This window comes from Chiloscyllium punctatum, chromosome 26 (assembly GCF_047496795.1).
Source record: "Chiloscyllium punctatum isolate Juve2018m chromosome 26, sChiPun1.3, whole genome shotgun sequence".
Taxonomy (NCBI): domain Eukaryota; kingdom Metazoa; phylum Chordata; class Chondrichthyes; order Orectolobiformes; family Hemiscylliidae; genus Chiloscyllium; species Chiloscyllium punctatum.
Window position 1 is genome coordinate 11,704,084 of NC_092764.1, and position 20,422 is coordinate 11,724,505.

The window sequence follows — 20,422 nt, forward strand, 5'->3', positions numbered from 1 at the left end:
CATACTGCTCAGAAACAGACTCTTCAGTCAACCAGATCCATGCTGACCAGATATCCTAAATTAATCTGGTCTCATTTGACCCATACTCCTCCAAACCTTTCCAATCATGTATCATCCAGATGCTATTTAAATATTGTTGGGGAGCTAGTGTTGGACTGGGTTGGACAAAGTTAACAATCACTCAATATCAGGTTATAGTCCAATAATTTTGTTTGGAAGCACTAGCTTTCAGAGCACTGTTCCTCCACCTGAAGAGGGAACGGCACTCCGTAAGTTAGTGCTTCCATTTAAATGTTGGAATTGTACCAGCCTCCATCACTTCCTCTGGCAGTTCATTCCATACATGCAGTTGTGTCAAGCAGATATACCTGTAATGTTATCAACCATTCTTAGCTGCTCAAAGGTATTCATGCTCAGGGTCTTCTTCTGAGATCCTTACAGCTTTCTGTGAAACAGGGCAGTGACTTCCAAATGGGCTTCTGAGTCCTGACACTAACAGTAGGAGCTTGTTCCTGTTCTAATAGTACAGAGCCCTCCAGCTGTTTTTGAGCTGAGCTAAACAGAATTTATGCATTTCAGCTGTTTTTCTGCAGTCCAGCTCCCTGCAGTATTCCTAATATGGAGTCATCCTATGCCTTGTGCTATAATGCCTTATCATTGAACTCCTCTTCAATAATCTCAAACTGGTTTGAGTGACCAATCAAAAATCTTGCAATTAAATAGAGTAATATAGAAACTGGTGAAGGTGATTGCCTAGTGACATTAATCCAGATACCCAAGTTTTTTTTTCTGGGGGCTCAGGTTTGAATCCCTTCATAATAAATGGCAGAATTTGAATTCAATGATTTAAAAAAAGGAACTAAGGGTTTAATGATGACCATAACATTGATTCATGGAAAAATCCATCTGGTTCAATTTATGGGCCTTTAGGGAAGGAACTGCCTTCATGTCACTCCAGCAACAATGTGGTGACTCTTAATTGCCCTCTGGGGAATTAAAGATGGGCAATGAATGCTGGTCTAACTAGTAATATTCAGGTGAAAAAAAGGTGATCACTAACCTGGGATTATACTGTAGGCCTCCCAACATTTAGAGGGAGATAGAAGAGCAGATATATAGGCAATTCACAGAGAGCTGTGAAAGGAACATGATTATAGTCAGAGGGGATTTTAACATTGCTAACATTAACTAGGATCAGTCTTTAACTCTGTGTTTAGAAGAGATTAGATTTTTATTTGTGTTGTAGAGTCCTTCAACACAGAAACAGATGCATCAGTCCATCTTGCCCATGCCAACCAGAAATCTCAACCTGACATGGTCCCATTTAGAGTCATAGAATAATAGAGATATACAGCATGGAAACAGATCCTTCAGTCCAACTTACCAATGCCGACCATATTTCTTAAACTAATGTAGTCCCATTTGCCAGCATTTGACATTTGTCTGTTTAAACCCTTTCTATTCATATGCAGATCTAGATGCCTTTTAAATGCTGCAATTGTACCAGCCTCCATCATTTCTTCTGGTAGTTCATTCCATACACGTACCACCCTTTGTGTGAAAATGATGCCCCTTAGGTACTTTTTTTACATCTTTCCCCTCTCACCTTAAACCTATGCCCTCTCATTTTGGACACCCCCATCCCAGACAAAGGCCTTGGCTATTCAGCCTATCCATGCCCCTCATGATTTTATAATCTTAATGGCTGATAGTCACATGGTCCAAATCCTGGCCATTTGCTCATGAGCATATACCCCTGAAGGTGACATCAGAACAATCATAGACTTGACAAAGACAGCACATCTGTTTATGGACAGACAGTGATGGCAGACAGATTGGGCGTTTGGTAAAGTTTGATGTTTTTAAATCCTGTAAAGTAAGCAACTGGGATGGATATTGAAAGGTTCTGGTCATCCATTCTAAAAACGAAAAGTAGCAGAGGCCAGCTGGCTGACTAGTTCTGCTGTACTGTTTGCAGAGCTGTCATTAGAATTGTGTTAGAATTAGAATTTGGACATGTATTTAATTCACATAAAGAATAGTATCAAGGAATTTAGCTCCTGCCAGTTTCAGCCCATTTCAAAAATACTACAGGCTCTGTCACAACCAACTAATATTTCCTTGCACAGACTCCTGGTCAGGCCTGAAGGAACTTTCCCAGGATGAGGTCAGGTATTATAAAAGCAACTTGAACACAAATGACAGCTGGAGAACTAAATACAATTTCACTGCAGGTATGCTGCATAGACTGGGCAAGTCATGGGATACAATAAGTGCTATTTATACAGACCGTGTACAGATTCTTTAAAAAAAACAGCTGGATACAGTAGTATCTCTGTCCAATTCTTCTGATTTATGGCTTTGCAAAGTTCCACTGACTCATGCAGACCTCTCTCTCTCTCACACACACACACACACATACACATTCACACAATGATGAGGTGATCCACATGGGTGCTGTTATTTAAGAAATAAATGTTGTATGAGAGAACAGGAATAACTTAACTGATCCCCCTGGTAATAGTGCCCTGGAATTTTTATTTTCACTTGAGGAGGTAGACAGGGGGTTTTGAATGAATGAATGAACTAGGTTTTCTTTGTCACATGCACTCAAATAGGCACAATGAAAAGTTTACAATGCGCCCCCACATTGTGTTCAAGGAATCCAGGTACAGGTTCTTCAGAACAAGTTCTTTGGAAAAAAATAGAAAAAAAGGCTCTCGTATTGCAAATTGCAGGAATAAAAGAAACCAGAAAAATCAAGAGATAAGAAGTTCAGACCAGGGTCCTTCCAATCCTGTTGGTAACTAGTGTGTTTAACATTTCAGCTGGAAGTGTAGCATTTTCTCAGTACAGAAGTGTTAACCTGGATTATGTGCTCTAGTCTCTGTAGTGGGACTTGACCCTCCAAAGCCCTCTGACCTGAGAGGAATCTAACTGCAATCCCACCAGTGCAACCTGAATCCCCACAGTTCTTGCAGATGGGTTATCTTCACATTATTTTTAAGTTGTTTTTAATTTTTACTTTTCATGTCAACTTCTTCAATGTGTTTCTTTTTACTTTCTTTTGACATGAGCAGACCAAATTTTTGAAATCTTGATAAATTTCCTCATTAAACCCATTGTTCCAATCCCAGTTAAAAGAAACCTGTAGAAACAGAATAATTATTAGGATCTGTTTGATAAACCATTATTATTAAAGAGGATGCACGGAGGTCTAAGGGTTAGAGAATAAGTGGTAGGATTTCAGTCTTGAATTGAAATGCCAAGTAAAATCCTTAATTTTACAAACTTGAACAAAACACACATGGGAAATAATGGCAAAATAGGTATACAGAATAGAATAGGCAGGATAATGACCTGAATCTTCCAAGCGTGAGAATCCCTATTTCTGATCCAGATCAGAGTAAAAAATGTCCACTTACCTTCAGCACAGTTTTTCAGGTGAAAGGCTGAGCCTGGAACTTTCTCAGCTGAAGCAGTGTTGAAGACTGAAGGAGTCCAGGCAGCAAAGTTAATCGACATCCTCATTTTCAGCTTTCTAAGTATCGTTTAAAACCCATAAAGCTGTCAAAAGAAGGTAAGTGTGAACAGTAAGTGAAGGGGTAGGCCATCTAGATGACCATGTGATATTGTTTTAAGAGCAATGTTGCTTTCAAAGCTTGGTATGGTATGAACTAAGGACCAGGTTTTGAACCATATGAACAACTCTCATGTGAAGCCCAGCAAGAAGCAGTTTAGGTAGAGCTTGCGTATGGCATCTGAATTTTTTTTTTTCTTTATCCATGAGATGAGGGGATTACCAGCTAGGTCAGTATTTATTGCCCATCCATTATTGCCCAGAGGATAATTCAAATTCAACCAGATTACCGTGGGTCTAGAGTCACATACAGATCATACTGGGTAAGCATGGCTGTTTCCTTCCCTAAAATGTATTAGTAAACCAGATTTTTTTTTCCTGAAAATCTGGTCATCATTAGATGCTTAATTCCAGATATTTATTGAATTCAAATTCCAGCATCTGCTGGGCCAGAATTCAAACCCAGGTCTCTGCAATATTATGTGGGCCTCTGGATTCACAGTGCAGCAATAATAACATTAGACCATCACCTCCCCATTGCAACTTGGGTTCCAAGCTGTTTATAAACCTGTTGAGATTTTCAAGTAAATTGAATCCCTCTTCTTCACAGAGGGCTGTCATGGCTGAATCATTAAGTAATCATTCTGGTTACCACATTACTAAAAGGATGTGGACGCTTTGGAGAGGGTGCAGAGAAGATTTACGAGGATGTTGCCTGGTATGGAAGGTGCTAGCTATGAAGAGAGGCTGAGTAGGTTAGATTTGTTTTCATTAGAAAAAAGAAGATTGAGGAGAGACCTGATTGAGGTCTACAAAATCATGAAGGGTATAGACAGGGTGGATAGAGACAAGCTTTTTCCCAGGGTGAAGGATTCAATAACGAGAGGTCACGCTTTCAAGGTAAGAGGTGGGAAGTTTAAGGGGGATGCACCTGGTATGTACTTTACGCAGAGGGTGGTGGGCGCCTGGAACGTGTTGCCAGCAGAGGTGGTAGAGGCAGGCAGGTTAATTCATTTAAGATGCGTCTGGATAAATGCATGAGTAGGTGGGGAGCAGAGGGATACAAGTGCTTAGGAATTGACTGACAGGTTTAGACAGTACATTTGGATCGGCTTAGGTTTGGAGGGCCGAAGGGTCTGTTCCTGGGCTGTAAATTTTCTTTGTTCGTTGTTCCTTGTTCTTAAAGTAAGGCTAAGGTAGGCAGCGTTTTAAATAGCATGGGAGTGAAGGCTAATGGGAAAACAAAAGACAGGAAAGTGGAATTGTGAGGATTATCAGATCAGCCGTGATCTCATTGAGTGAAGGAGCAGATTCAATAGGCTCAATGGTTTGGTTCTGCTCTGACGTCGGTTGTCACTTCTCCAGCTGTGTTATTCGATGTGGGTGCAAAGACACATAAAAACTAAGGAAGTGTGGGGAGTGGTGGGTGCAATGTGTCAGGAGCTCAAGAGTGTATGAAGCTGGGTGGGGAAGGTAAGGTGCTAAGTGTGTGTGACCAATAGGTTAGTGAGCATGACAGCTAAGTGCCTGAGGGCTCATGGTATGTCAAGGCGGAGGGAGATTTTGGTTTGTGGCAGTGAATTACAGAAGGATGTTTCCAATGATTGGGGAGTCCAGAACCAGGGATCATCATCTAAGCATATGGATGCCATTTAAGACTAGCTGCATAAGACTTTAGCTAGGTCACGTTTGGAATATTGTGTGCAGTTCTGGTGATTATGGGAAAGATGTAGAAGCTTTGGCAAGGGCACAGCGAGGTTAACTGGGTTGTTGTCTGGATTGGAGTCATGGAATCATATAGCACGGAAACAGACCCTTCAGTCCAACTAGTCCATGCCGACCATAATCCCAAACTAAACTATTACCACTTGTCTGCTTTTGGCCTATATCCCTCTTAACCTTTCCTATTCATGTCTTTTAAATGTTATAACTGTACCTGCATCTATTAGTTATAAGGAGAAGTTTTGACAAATTTGGATTGTTTTCACTAGAGCATCAAAGGTGACTTGATAGAAATGTATAAAATTATGAGAGGCATGGATTGGATAAATAGTCAGGGTCTTTCTCCCAGGGTAGAAATATCAAATATTACGGGTCTAGGTTTAAAGTGAGAAGGGGAAGGTGTAAGGGAGATGTTTATATTTTATACAGAGGGTGGCAGGTGTTTGGAACGCACTGCTGGGGAAGGTGGTAGAAGCAGATACATTAGCAAAGTGTAAGAAGCATTTAGACAGACACATGAATAGGCAGGGAGGAAGGGATACATACCACGTGCAGGCAAATGGGGTTAGTTCAGAATGGTATCATGGTCAGCACAGACTTGGTGGGCCAAAGGGCTTGTTCCTGTGCTGTACTGTTTTATGGTCTATGAGGAGAAATGACTTCACTCAGAGAATGGTGAGCCTGTTGAATTCTCTGCCACAGAAAATGGTTGAAGCCAAATATTGAATGTTTCTAAAAAGGAGTTAGATGTAGTTCTTAGGATCAACCGGTATGGGGAGAAAGTGGGAACAAGCCATGATCATATTGAATGGCGGAGCAGGCTTGAAGAGTTGAATCGCCTCGTCTCCTGCTTCATTGTTTCTATGACAGTTCCAACCTATAATGCAATGGTCTCCATCTTGGGTGGGGCACACGGCAGATCCTGAATCCATCCGTGTTGATATGAATCATTCTGCTACAACACAATAGCTGTGTTCCTCTGGAACCTTGTGCGATAGAAAACCACTGTAGAAAATTGTGCTGTCGAAGATCACTCATAGAAAATCACTACAACTGTTCAGTAGAAAACTCGCGTTATCCAAACAATGTCCATAATTCATCAATCGCATTATAGCTAATTCATGCTGACAAAACACACGTTATAGCAGAATGACCTGTACAGGGATCAAACCTTATGCTGTTGGTTCTAATCATCGAATCCCTACAGTCCAAAAAGAGACCATTTGGTCCACCAGTCTGCTTTGACCATCCACAGAGCATCTCAGCCAGATTCATCACATCCCTATGACCCCACACAGACTAACCTACCTAACTTGCATACCTTTGAACTTTGGGAGTAAATCAGACCATTCGACAGAAACCCATACAGACATTGGGAGAGGGTACAAACTCCACACAGACAGTTACTCGAGGCTGGAATCGAAGCTGGTGCTGTGATGTAGCAGTGTTAGCCACTGAACGACTGTGCCACTCATTTTGATCCACCCCACCTAGGTTGCTTGCTCATGTTGTCCAGAGATACAGATAGTGATGGTAGAGACTCTGTTTTCATTCCACCACATGGGCACCTCAAATACTCTCTTTCTCAGATGTAGGGATACCATCCACTCCTCCACAATTTCTTCTTGACAAAACACATCACCTTCATTTAAAAGAGACCTCAGAGGGTGGTGCGTATATGGAATGAGCTCCAGAGGAAATGGTGGAGGCTGGTGCCGTTGCCATATTTAAAAGGCATGTTGATAGGTATATGAATAGAAAGGATTTAGAGTGATATGGGCTGACTGTTGGAAAATGGGACTAGATTAGGTTGGGATATCTGGTCAACATAAAGAGTTGGACTGAAGGGTCTGGTTTTGTGCTGTACATCTCTATGACTCTACTAATCTACTTACAGAGGAACAGACCCCTCAAACATTAATTCTGATCTCTGTCTCTTGTAACTCTGTATTCAGCATTCTGTTCTGCTACTCTGATGCACTTTGTATGGTATGATCTGCCTGTAGAGCACGTAAAACAACACTTTTCACTGTATCTCAGTTCATGTGACAACAATAATTAAATCAATCAAATTAGTCAATCAAGTGAGTGAACGGGAGTGATCCAACTATCATCTACTGTGCCTGCTGGGAGAAAATTAATGGGTGGATAAATCTGGCAAGAGCCCGAAACACTGGCACATTGCCATGATGTTGTCATAGAGAGACGGAGAGTGATAAAATATTTGCATTAGCACCTCTTGTTCACCTTTCACCAGCTTATGTGCAAATTACTCACTGAGAACCTTCCTTTGTAAACACAAATTGCTGTCACTTTGCAGCTGTTGATCATTTTATTTTCCCCAGCTGCTGCCAAAAAAGCAGCAAAGAGGTAAAGTGGAGACAAAAAAAAATCTCAAATTATCAAGTAAAATCACAGAATGTTGGAAATAATAAGGCTCTGTCAAATTGAGGGACAATGCCCCACCCACTTAGGTTCAACCTATTTTGAAAAAGGGTCGGGGAGTTCTGGACGCCTTTAAGTAAAGTTATGGACTCATTGAGAGGTATAGCATGGAAACAGACCCTTCCGTCCAACTTGTCCATGCCGACCGCATACCCTAAATTAGTCTGGTCCCATTTGCCAGCATTTGGCCCATATCCCTCTAAACTCTGAAACAAAAACAGAGGTTGCTGGAAAAGCTCAGTGGACTTGGCAGTATCTGTGAAGGGAACTCAGAGTCAATGTTTCGGATGTGGTGACCCTCCCTCTAAAACCTTCCTAATCATGTACCCATCCAGATGCCTTTTAAATTCACCACTTCCTCTGGCAGCTCATTCTATACCACCCTCTGTGTGAAAAATATTGCCCTCAGGTCCCTTTTAAATATTTCCCCTTTCACCTTAAACCTCTAGTTTTGGACCCCCTACCCTGGGAAAAAGACCTTGGCTATTGACCCTTTCCATGCCTCTCATGATTTGATAAACCCCGACAAAACCACAAGTTGGATTTTCTGTCACCAATGCTCCCTTGCTCTTAAAACAAGTATGCAGCCAACAGCTAGTGTGGGTAACATTGGCTGCAGGTGGAATCATTTTGTTGAGATCCCAACACGAAAACTCCAAACGCAAATCATTTGAAATATACAGTGGGCATACCACTCCCTTAAGGAGAGATGTTCTGGGCCTCTCGATTATTGTCTGTTTTCACAAAGAGGCAGCTAATGGATTTCACAGTTTATTAACAGATTGCAAAAGGCTAGAGAGAGAGAGAAAAAAAGTGCAAAGCGTTCGATGCTATATAAAGGCTTATTGCACAAAGGTTGGTTATGGCATACACGAGGAAAATAGCATGAAAATCCAAATAAAACCCCGAAGATCTGCAAATGCTGGAAATCAGTAATTGCTGGAAAATCACAGCAGGTCTGAAAGCATCTGTGGAAAGAAATCAGAGCTGACGTTTTGGGTCCAGTGACCCTTCCTCAGAATTGATGGTAGCTAGGTGTGACAATGCTGTTCCTTTAACAAGGTTATGCTGTCCTTGGTTTTTATTTTCAGAGAGGCCATAAAAAACCTCTGAAAAGTCTAAGTTTGAAGTGTTTTGTGGCCAATTTGATTACAGCTAACAGATACTGCCTCAGGAAAAGGCTTTTAAGTTTTAAAAGGTTTGTACAATGAAAGGGTAGTGGTCTGTCCTCCCAGATCAGCTATTCTCTGGTTTGATTTGGTTTTTGCCAGTCTTTCTATTCACTGAAAGCAGTCAGGGAGTTTTAAAGCTGCTGGACTCAAAGAAGCAGCTCCATGCTGATCCTCCCTCTCTCTGACACCTGTCCTGAAAGAGCCTGTGTTTTGTTTTATCTTTTTTGTCAGACTGTGTGGTAACGAGTCACAAAGTCATGGATTGAAACAGGGGATATCAAAGGGTACAGATAAGAAAGTAGAAGTGGAATTAGCAGAAATCCAGGAGCAGATAGATGACAAAACAAACATCTTTAGCTTAGATAAAGATGGGCCAATTGGCCTTACTTCCACTTCTATGTCTTATGGTCTTATAAGTTAACTGAGCTACAGTGGAAAGATGAAATTTAAAGCAATTGTGTCAAAAGGCATACACAGAAAAAGAATCTGAATGTATCCCTGAATATTATTAGCTTAAAAATGATGTCTTAATTAGGAAATGGAAACCATCACATATTCAGGTAGGCTCATCAAGTTATATTACCGGTGTGTTATCAAAAAAAAAGGTGTTGCAGATGGTGCATGAGCTACCACTAGGGGGTCATTTACGAGTGAGAAAAACTCAAGCTAAAAACGTTTTTACTGGCCTGGACGGCACAAGGACGTAATTGATTTTGCCAGATGTCATACATGTCAGCTAGTTGGAAAACCACAGGCTCGAAACGTCAGCTCTTTTCTCTCCTTATAGATGCTCCCAGACCTGCTGAGATTTTCCAGCATTTTCTCATTTGAATTCTTGGGCATGAAGTGAAAGGACTGTTAAAATTGATTAAGGAGAAACTGGTGATTCATAATTCAGAGACTATATATTTGGACTATGTGTCAAATTTTCAGGAGCAATTAAATAGAGTGGGGCAGTTGGCTAAACAACATTTAAAAGTATCACAGCATGCAATGAAGCAGGAAGCAGACAAAAAATTAAAAACTTGCAATTTTGCTGCCGGGGATAAGGTGGTAGTGTTACTTCTAGTGATAGGTGAACCTTTGAAAGCAAGGTTTAGTGGATATTGTCAAGTTGAAAGAAGATTGAGTGAGGTGAACTACTTGATAGAGACTCCATACGGAAAGAAATATCACAGAGTGTGTCATGTTAATATGATCAAAAGATATTTTGACGGGGAAGGAAAGCCACAGGATACTGTGTTACTGGTTACAACACAGAGTGAACAACCAAATTCAGGGTATTCTGAATTGGACATTCATCAAATTAGATTAGATGAGGAGGAGTATGTCAAAAATTGGGAAAAATATTGAGTTACCTTCCACAGGAAAATCAAAATGATCTGAAAGAGTTATTATTATCACATGGGGAAATATTTGGAAATAAGCTGGGAAGTACTAACCTAACTATGTGCATGATGTAGATATAGGAGATGCTGTTCTGATTAAGCAACATCTTTATCGGCTTAACCCTCTAAAGTTGGCACAGGTTCAAAAAGAGATTGAACGCATGCTCCAAGACAATATAATTGAAGCGAGTTACAGTAACAGGCGCTCACCCATAGTAGTGGTGCCAAAACCAGATGGTACCAAGTGGTTATGTGTGGACTATCGCAAAGTCAATGCAGTTACAAAGACTGATGCATATCCAATTCTGTGTTTGGAAGACTGCATTGAGAAGATGGGACAAGCAACTTACTTTTCCAAGTTGGACTTGCTTAGAGGATACTGGGAGGTTCCTTTGTCAGAGAGAGCAAAGACAATTTCGGCTTTCATAACGCCGAATGGACTGTATCAGTTTAAAGTCATGTCATTTGGTATGAAACATGTGCCAGCCACATTTCAGAGACTAATCCATAAGGTCATTGCCAGACTATTGAACTGTGTTGTGTGTATTGATGACCTGGTGATTTTTAGTCACTCATGGAAAGAACATTTGCAACATTTATCAGAATTGATCAATTAACTTGGGACGGCAGGCTTGGTGATAAACCTGGCTAAAAGTGAATTTGTCAAAGCCAAAGTCACTTTCCTGGGCCATGTTATTGGACATTGCAAGTTGACCTACTGAATGCAAAAATAAAGGTAATTGGGGAGCTTCCCACACCATCGACAAAAAGAGCAGTCCTACAGTTCCTGGGTTTGAATGGATTTTCTCAAAAATTTGCACCAAATGTTAACAGTGTGGCTGGACCACTCACTGAATTATTTAAGAAAGGCAAGAGGTTTCAGTGGACAGCATGCTGTCAGAAGGCATTTGACTGTCCCCATGACTTGTCCGGACTTGTCCTACCTGCCTATCTCCTTTTCCACCTATCCACTCCACCCTCCTCTCCTTGACCTATCACCTTCATCCCCTCCCCCACTCACCCATTGTACTCTATGCTACTTTCTCCCCACCCCCACCCTCCTCTAGCTTATCTCTCCACGCTTCAGGCTCACTGCCTTTATTCCTGATGAAGGGCTTTTGCCCGAAACGTCGATTTCAAAGCTACTTGGATGCTGCCTGAACTGCTGTGCTCTTCCAGCACCACTAATCCAGAACCTGAAAGCTGTGTTAACCACTGCCCCTGTGTTAGCCACACCGAATTACCCAAGGCCATTCAAGGTTCTATTGGTGTAAGCGATGTTAGTAAACCAGATGGGTTTTTCTGACAATCAGCAATGGTTTCACGGTCATCATTAGACTAGGTGTCTTTTTTGGACTTGGGTGGACAATGTCTGAAGTCACACGACATCAGGTTATAGTCCAAAGGACCAGTGAGCATGTAGAAACCTTTTGAGTCAGACAACAGTTATCAGTGGTCAGAAAAAATCACAAACTACCAGCAGAGAGGATAGCCAGCTCTCCAATGTTCGAAACAGAACTCCAAGCCACAATCTGCATGAAACGAGTTGAACCATCTTTAACATTGAAGCTAGCCTTTGTAGTGCAGTAAAATGGCAATGTGGATTTTGTACTCAAGTTTTTGGACTGGGACTTGAACCAATAGCGTTCTGACTGAGATGCAAGTTGAAGCTATATTTTCTGAAATTCTCTTCTGAAAATAAGAAATCCAAAATTGCATAGTTAATTAACAAGTAAAACAGAGAATGTATGTCTCATGCAGATATCAAACACACAACAGGTTGGTTTTCTTGTATTACTTTTCTTATCTTTTCCTTTAAGAAAGACTCAAAATGGCATGCTGAAATGATGCAATTAACATTATTTTTGCTGCCTCTTACAATTGTCTTTGATCAACAGCATAAATATTTTACAGGGGATTTTGACAAGAATGGCTTGAAGTCTAAAAAAACTCCCTGGTGAGTTAATTAATGTCACACGAACATTTGATCTGCAATAAATTAACCAAAGTATATAGAATAAGTTGCTGAACTTGGTGACAGCTTAAAATTGCATAAATGATAAAGACATTTGTTTAGGGCTTCCTTTTCACTGATCATATGCAGCACATAAATTAACCAGTTTGAAACAAAGTGTATTCTTTTGAAAAAGCAACCATTAAAGTGAATGAATGCCACAATATTAAGTTAACAGTTTTCTGAGATCTTATAGCTGTTTATTGAAATCTGATTTTTTTCCCCAAGTTTGCACAAGCAGATTAAATTCTGTTGTGTTTTCAGAATGTTATCATATTGCAGAATGTTTATTGACACCACAATGCCAGAGAGTTGCAATGTGTGACACAAAGGGTTGGAGATTGGGCGGGACTTACAAGAGAATGCAAACCTGTCTGTTTAAATACCATAGGACAGCAAACAATGAGTAGATTTTAAAATGCCTGAATGAACGACGGTAAGTCGAATTCATGACTGAAATTCCTGATGAAGGACTTATGCCTGAAATGTCGATTCTCCTGCTCTTCAGATGCTGCCTGATCTGCTTTGTGTTTCGAGTGCCACATTTTCAACTAAAATTGCAATAATATCACTGAGGAAGGACAGTGAGTTCTCCAACAAACTTCAGTGAGCAGAGGCTAATTATAAGGTACAATTTCTGTGTCTAACATCAATTCTTGTGCCTTATTTCTTTATCTTCTTACTTTTATTTGAGAGGAACTTGTCCTGAAGAATCTATACTTCAGTATTTTTGTACCTCACATGGTGACATAAGCGGCAACTTGTAAATGTTTCATTGTACTCATTTAAATACATATGGCAATAAAGCAAATTCAATTCAATAATTCAATTCAGTTAAATAGAACAATGGTCTCCAGAGATAAAAAAAATGATGGAGGAATTGTCTGATCATCTTCATGTATCTGGAAATACAGGCGCTACTCATTGTAGCCAGATTTTCTGAATTATTTTCCTCCTGGCATATGGGCTTTCTGGTTTCCTCCCACAATCCAAAAAGGGAATGTTGCTGAACAAAGAGACCTTGGAGTGCAGGTTCATAGCTCCTTGAAAGTGAAGTCGCAGGTAGATAAGATAGTGAAGAAGGTTTTTGGTATGCTTTCTTTTATTGGTCAGAGTATTGAGTACAGGAGTTGGGAGGTCATGTTGCGGCTGTACAGGACATTGGTTTGGCCACTGTTGGAATATGGCGTGCAATTCTGGTCTCCTTCCTATCAGAAAGATGTTGCGAAACTTGAAAGTATTCAGAAAAGATTTACAAGGATGTTGCCAGGGTTAGAGGATTTGAGCTATAGGGAGGGACTGAACAGGCTGGGGCTGTTTTCCTTGGAGATTTACAAAATTATGAGGGGCATGGATAGGGTAAATAGACAAAGTCTTTTCCCTGGGTTTGGGGAGTCCAGAACTAGAGGGCATAGATTTAGGGTGAGAGGGGAAATATATCAAAGAGACATAAGGGGCAACTTTTTCACACAGGGGATGGTACATGTATGGAATGAGCTGCCAGAGGAAGCGGTAGAGGCTGGTACAATTGCAACATTTAAAAGGCATTTGGATGGGTATATGAATAGGAGGGGTTTAGAGGGATATGGGGCGGGGGCTGGCAGGTGGGACTAGATTGGGTTGGGATATCTGGTTGGCATGAATGGGTTGGACTGAACGGTCTGTTTCCATGCTGTACATCTCTATGACTCAATGACTCTATATGTAGGTTAGGGTGGATTGGCCATGCTAAATTGCCCATAGTGTTCAGGGATTAGATTAGATTCCCTACAATGTGGAAACATGCTCTTCGGCCCAACTAGTCCACACCGAACCTCCAAAAAGTAACCCACCCATACCCTCTGCCTAATGTACCTAACACTATGGGCAATTTAGCATGGCCAATTCACCTGACCTGCACATCTTTGGACTGTGGGAGGAAACTGGAGCACCTGGAGGAAACCCACGTAGACACAGGGAGAATGAGCAAACTCCACGTAGACAGTCGCCTGAGGCTGGAATCGAACCTGGAACATTGGTGCTGTGAGGCAGCAGTACTAACTACTGAGCCACGTGCCACCCCACTCTGTGCAGGATGTGTAGGTTAGGGAGGATTGGTCATGCTAAATTGACCATAGTGTTCAGGGATGTGCAGGTTAGGTTGGATTGGCCATGCTAAATTGCCCATTGTGTTCAGTGATGTGCAGGTTAGGTGGATTGGCCATGTTAAATTGCCCATAGTGTTCAGGGGTGTGCAGGTTAGGGTGGATTGGCCATGGGAAGCTGTCCCATAGTGTCCAGTGATGTGCAGGTTAGGGTGGATTGGCCATGGGAAGTTGTCCCATAGTGTCCAGGGATGTGTAGGTTTGGGTGGATTGGCCATGGGAAAATGTCCCATAGGGTTCAGGGATGTGGAAGTTAAGTTGGATTGGCCATGTTAAATTGCCCATAGTATTCAGTGATGTGCACGTTACGGTGGATTGCCCATGCTAAATTGCCCCTAGTGTTCAGGGATGTGCAGGCTATGGTGGATTGGCCATGCTAAATTGCCTATAGTTTTCAGGAATGTGCAGGTTAGGGTGGATTGGCCATAGTGTTCAGGGATGTGCAGGTTAGGTGAATTGGCCATGCTAAATTGGCTATAGTGTTCAGGGATGTGCACCTTAGGATAAATTGGCAATGTTAAATTGTCCTATAGTGTCCAGGGATGTGCAGGTTAGGGTGGATTGGCCATGCTAAATTGCCTATTGTGTTTAGGGATGTGCAGGTTAGGATAAATTGGCAATATTAAATTGTCCTATAGTGTTCAGGAATGTGCAGGTTAGGGTGGATTGGCCATGCTAAATTGCCTATTGTGTTTAGGGATGTGCAGGTTAGGTGGATTGGCCATGTTAAACTGCCCATAGTGTTCAGGGATGTGCAGGTTAGGTGGATTGGCCATGTTGAAATGTCCAAAGTGTTCAAGGATATGGAGGTTAGGTGTATTGGCCACGCTAAATTGCCCATAGTGTTCAGGGATGTGCAGATTAGGGTAGATTGGCAATGTTAAATTGTCCTATAGTGTCCAGGGATGTGCAGATTAGGTGATTGGCCATGCAAAATTGCCTATTGTGTTCAGGGATGTGCAGGTTAGGTGGATTGCCCATGTTAAACTGTCCATAGTGTTCAGGGATGTGCAGATTATCCATGTTAAATTACCCATAGTGTTCAGGGATGCGGAGGTTAGGTGCACTAATAAGGGGTAAATCTAGAGTAATAGATTCAGAGAATGGGTCTGGATGGGTTTCTCTTCCGAGGGTCGGTGTGGATTTGGTGGGCCGAAGGGCCTGTTTCCACACTGTAGGGCTTCCATTCTATTCTATTTTAGAAGGAAATGCTCAGTTTGATAAAATATAATTAGTAACTTACTGCTTTACCAGAACCACTGTTTAAATAGCAGCTTTCACAAACTTGGGGATGTTGCAATGCAATTCACAGTTCATTCAATTGCTTTTTGGAGTGTATTCACTGGTGCACTGTAGGAAACAATGCAACTTACACACAGCAAGCTGACAGAAACAGCAACATGATCATAATCAAATCGTCTGCTTTACTGATGGCTTCTGAGAGGTAAGTATTGATCATGATACCTCCTTTGTCTTCCTTCAAGTAACAGCCCAGGATCTTTTACATCCATGCAGGAGGCTGATGAGAGATCAGGTGAATGTTTCAAATGACAGACAGCACCACTGTCAGTACAGCACTCCCATTGAGATTTGTATTCACATTGTCAGAGTGGTACATGAACTCGCAACAGAGGCAAAAGTGCTACTAGTTGAACAAATTTCTGCAGACGCTGAAACAAAAAATGATGGAGATCTCAGTGGGTCAGAGCATCCATGGAAAGACAGCAAGCTAATGTTTTGAGTCTAGATGACTCTTCATCAGAGCTGAAGTGAAGTGTGGAGGGGACACCATTTTTACTGTAGTTTGGGAGGGGATATAGGGGTAGTGGGTATAGGATGCTCGTGGAGAAAAGATGCTGATAGTTCAGATTAGGTAATTGGAATGTGAGAATGGCAGAACAATGGTGTTGTCTAACTGCCAGACTTGAAAGAAGAAACAATCCCACTGCACTGGGAGGAGGGGAGCGAGGACACGGCAACAGAATGTAACAAGCCAAAAGAAAGGGAAGAAATGAAAGAGGGTTCACAATTGTAAGGTGTCGAACTCAGTCTCAAGCCCGGAAGGCTGTAAAGTGCCTAGTTTGAAGATGAGATGTTCCTTCAGTTTGTGCTGTGATTCACTGGAACACTGCAGCATGCCGAGGACAGACACGTGAACAGGTTGAGGCCTGGTTAACAAGGAAAGGTGATGATGGTGTAATGGTTAAATTGCTGATCATGATGCTACTGTTCAGGTGGCATGTGTTCATTACGGTAGATGGTAAAGTTTCCAAAAAAAACAATTGTGAGTTAAATCGCTACTGTTCAGGGAACAAATCTGCCATCCTTATCTGGAGTGGCCTTCCTGTATCCCACAGCAATGTAGTTGACTCTTAACCTAATCTGAGTCTTATTTGCTCAATGAATGCTAGCAGAACTTCTGTGAATCCCCAGCTTGTTCTGTTTGTGATTTAAGAAAACTGATAGTACATTAGAGTGAACTGCAGTTATATACTGAGATTCAGATGATAGGCCATAGGTACAGAAAAGAGAAAGAAAGAAACAGACACAATCAACAACATTGGATTGTGAGGTGTTCCTGAGAGGTTCATGCTCTGGACAGGATACAAGAATGAAATAAATCCTCATCTCGATTTGACTGAAAGTAGAATCATTTCCCAAAGTTCCCTCATACCAGAAAAAGAAAAATCAAATTCCGACATTGCAGAGGAGTGGTTCTATAATCCACTGTTCCCCGGTGACAGTGGCTTACATAGTTACATAACTACATGATACACCATTTTATGCTTTCTTGCAGAATGCATTTCCTTCTTAATCTTCCGCATAGTGGAATGAAAAGCAACCCTTATCTGAAAATGCTGCCCATAGCATTTAAAAAAATATTTGTTTGGTCTTGAGAAAGTGGTGAAGTCTTGTAGTCCATAAGGTGCAGGGACACCGACAATGCTCTGAGGAAAGCGATTCCAGGATTTTGACTCCGTGACAGTAAAAGAACAGTGACATATTTCCTAATCAAGATGGTGGGTGTTAGACACTATGTGTAAATGGTTATAAAAAAGGGTCACTGGATTCAAAATGGTAGCTCTCTCTGCACCTATGCTACCAGAGGAGCAATTCTGTTTTTACAATGATGGTGGTGTTCCCATACATCTGCTGCCTTGATTCTTCCTAGTTGTTGAGGTAATGGATTTGGAGAATTGATATCCAAACACCCTTGGTGAGTTACTATAGTGCAGGGAATATTCATATTAAATATTCATTCCCTCTGTTATCAGTAGAGGGAATGAATATTTAAGGTAGTGGATGGATTTGCCAAGCTAGCAGATTGATTTGTCCCAGATGACGTTGAGCTCCATGAATGCACACATCCTGGCAAGTGGAGAACACTCCATCATTCTCCTGGTTTAAACCTTCTCAACTGTTGACAGGTTTTGGAATGTTAAGAATTCCTAACATCTGACTATTCCTGCAGCCACTGTGTTCAAATAACGAGTCAAATGGTCAATAATGATTCCAATTGCTGACAGAGGTGGATTTGGTGATGTGAATGCCTTTGGCTTTTAAGTAAAGGTGGTGAAATGTATTCATATTGGAGATGGCCATTACTTGGTAATTGTGTGGCATAAATGTTCCTTATCATTTATCAGCCCAAGTCTGACTACATTCTGGAGCTCTGAATTTAACCTAATGAGTTCAGTGAGATCACAGCAGCTTTGGTTGCACACTCAATTATACCTCACCAACTTATGCGTTGAAGACTTGACAGTTAGTGCAGTCATGTTAAAAATGAGGCCAATTATTCTTCTAAAAGAATTAATAGGCCATTCGTTGAATAAGATAGAGATGGAAAAGGCCCTGTTTAGTGATCACTTTGGTTCTGTGTGCATCTCCAAATCTCAATTTGGAGATAATTCAGTACCTAAATATGCAGGTGGTACTAAAATAGGAGACAAAGTTCATAAATCTAAGGAGCAAAGGACGATGCAAGAGGAGATGCCATAGTAGGTTAGTCATTAACACTGTTGCCTCACAGCACCAGGGACCTGTGTCTGATTAGATTTCCACCAAATACTCCAGTTTCCCCCCACCATCTTAGGTTACATGGATTAGCCACGCTAAAATGCACAGGGATGTAAAAGGCTAGGTGGATTAGCCATGTGAAATGAGGAAGGAGTTACAGTGATAGGGTGGGTTTGGCTAGACTCTCTTATGGAGGATCAGTGCTGAGTCAATTGGTGAAACAGCCTCTTTTCACACCATAGAGATTCTATAACGGCGAGATGGCTGAATAGCAAATGAAAAGATCAGATCGAATTCAATATTGATAAAGGTGTGTCATGATACACCTTGCTGAAAAATAATAATGAAACCTTAGATGAGGTAAAGCTGGATGACATAGAAGAGCAGATTGATTTTGACAAGTTAGTTTTATCAGGATGTGACCTGAAATGGTTGGATCAGTCAAAAATATTAAAAGAAATATCACCAAATATTGATGAGCCGAATGTTTATCTCATTGATACTTTGGCAATCTTGTCTCATTAGTAGCTTACTGCTGAATGTGTTCAGTATAATTTGATTTCTGATCAGGCTCACAATGCAACAAATTGAGACGAGCATAGAACATGGAACAATACAGCACAGTACAGGCCCTTTGGCCCTCAATGTTGTGCCGGCCTTTTATCCTACACTAAGATCAGACTAACCTACATACACTTCATTGTACTATCTTCCATGTGTCTCTTTAAGAGTCGCTTAAATGTCCCTAATGTATCTGACCCTACTACCTCTGCTAGCAGTGCATTCCTTGCATCCACCACTCTCTATGTAAAGAACCTATTTCTGACATCTCCCCAAAACCTTCCCCCAATTACCTTAAAATTATGCCCCCTCATGATAGACATTTCCACTCTGGGAAAAAGTCTCTGGCTGTTCACACTCTCTATGCCTCTCATCATCCTGCACCAGATTTTTCTTCCTTTTGTCAAGGTCAATGCAGTCAGTATGGTCAGAAGGATGGACATCATGTTCACAATTCTTTTCTCAGTGTTGTCCCAGATCGACTATTGGGAACTTTGCAATAAAATGGGCCATAGTGGAAGGAGCTGCTCTGATCTCATAAGATCCTTGCACCCGTCTATGTTCAGGAATTCACCATTGTGAGTGGACATGAGGTCCATGATACTGCTCAATGACCAAACAAGTCCAACTTCAGAAATCTCAGAACACATTCCAGGCTGAAACAGCCAGCACAGTACTGAGGGAGTGTGAAACCATCAGAGGTACCAATTTTCAAATGCATCACTGAACAAAGTATCCCTTTTACTTTGTGGACATGGTACAAAAGATGTTACAACACTATTTTAAAGTCATGGAGGAGAGTTATCCTTGGTCAACATTTATCCCTCAACTAGTAAAAAGGCAGAGATTATCTGGTCATTGATAACATCAATGTTGTGTGAACTTGTACACAAAGATGTTTGCAATGTTATGAGTGACCACACTTTAAAGTCACCTCATTAGCCTGGATTTTCAGGGGTGGATTATGGTTGGCAGTGACACATTGCCATTCACCAAAATACTCTTCTGAAACTGTTGAGTGCAACTTCCAAATGTTGAGTATTTGGCGATGACCTTCAATGTCCTCAAGTCTAGTACTGAGACCTCCAGCACAGGTGCACTGTGGACAGTTCCTATGTTCCCAGTTGGTTAGTGTCAGCAATCATTGACATAATGAAAATTTCAACTTTCCCCCTCTATATCCCTGCCTGAAACCTTTTAAACAGTGGCACCTTGTTCAATCAGGTGTAATTGGATTTTTAACAGTGATTGACAAATTTGATGAACAGCAGAACTGGCATAGGAAAATAATTTTATATTCATGGAGCACTGCTAACTGATAAATTAGCTTTTTTTATAACAACCTTTTTTTTAAACATTGCTTTAATCTGAATAAA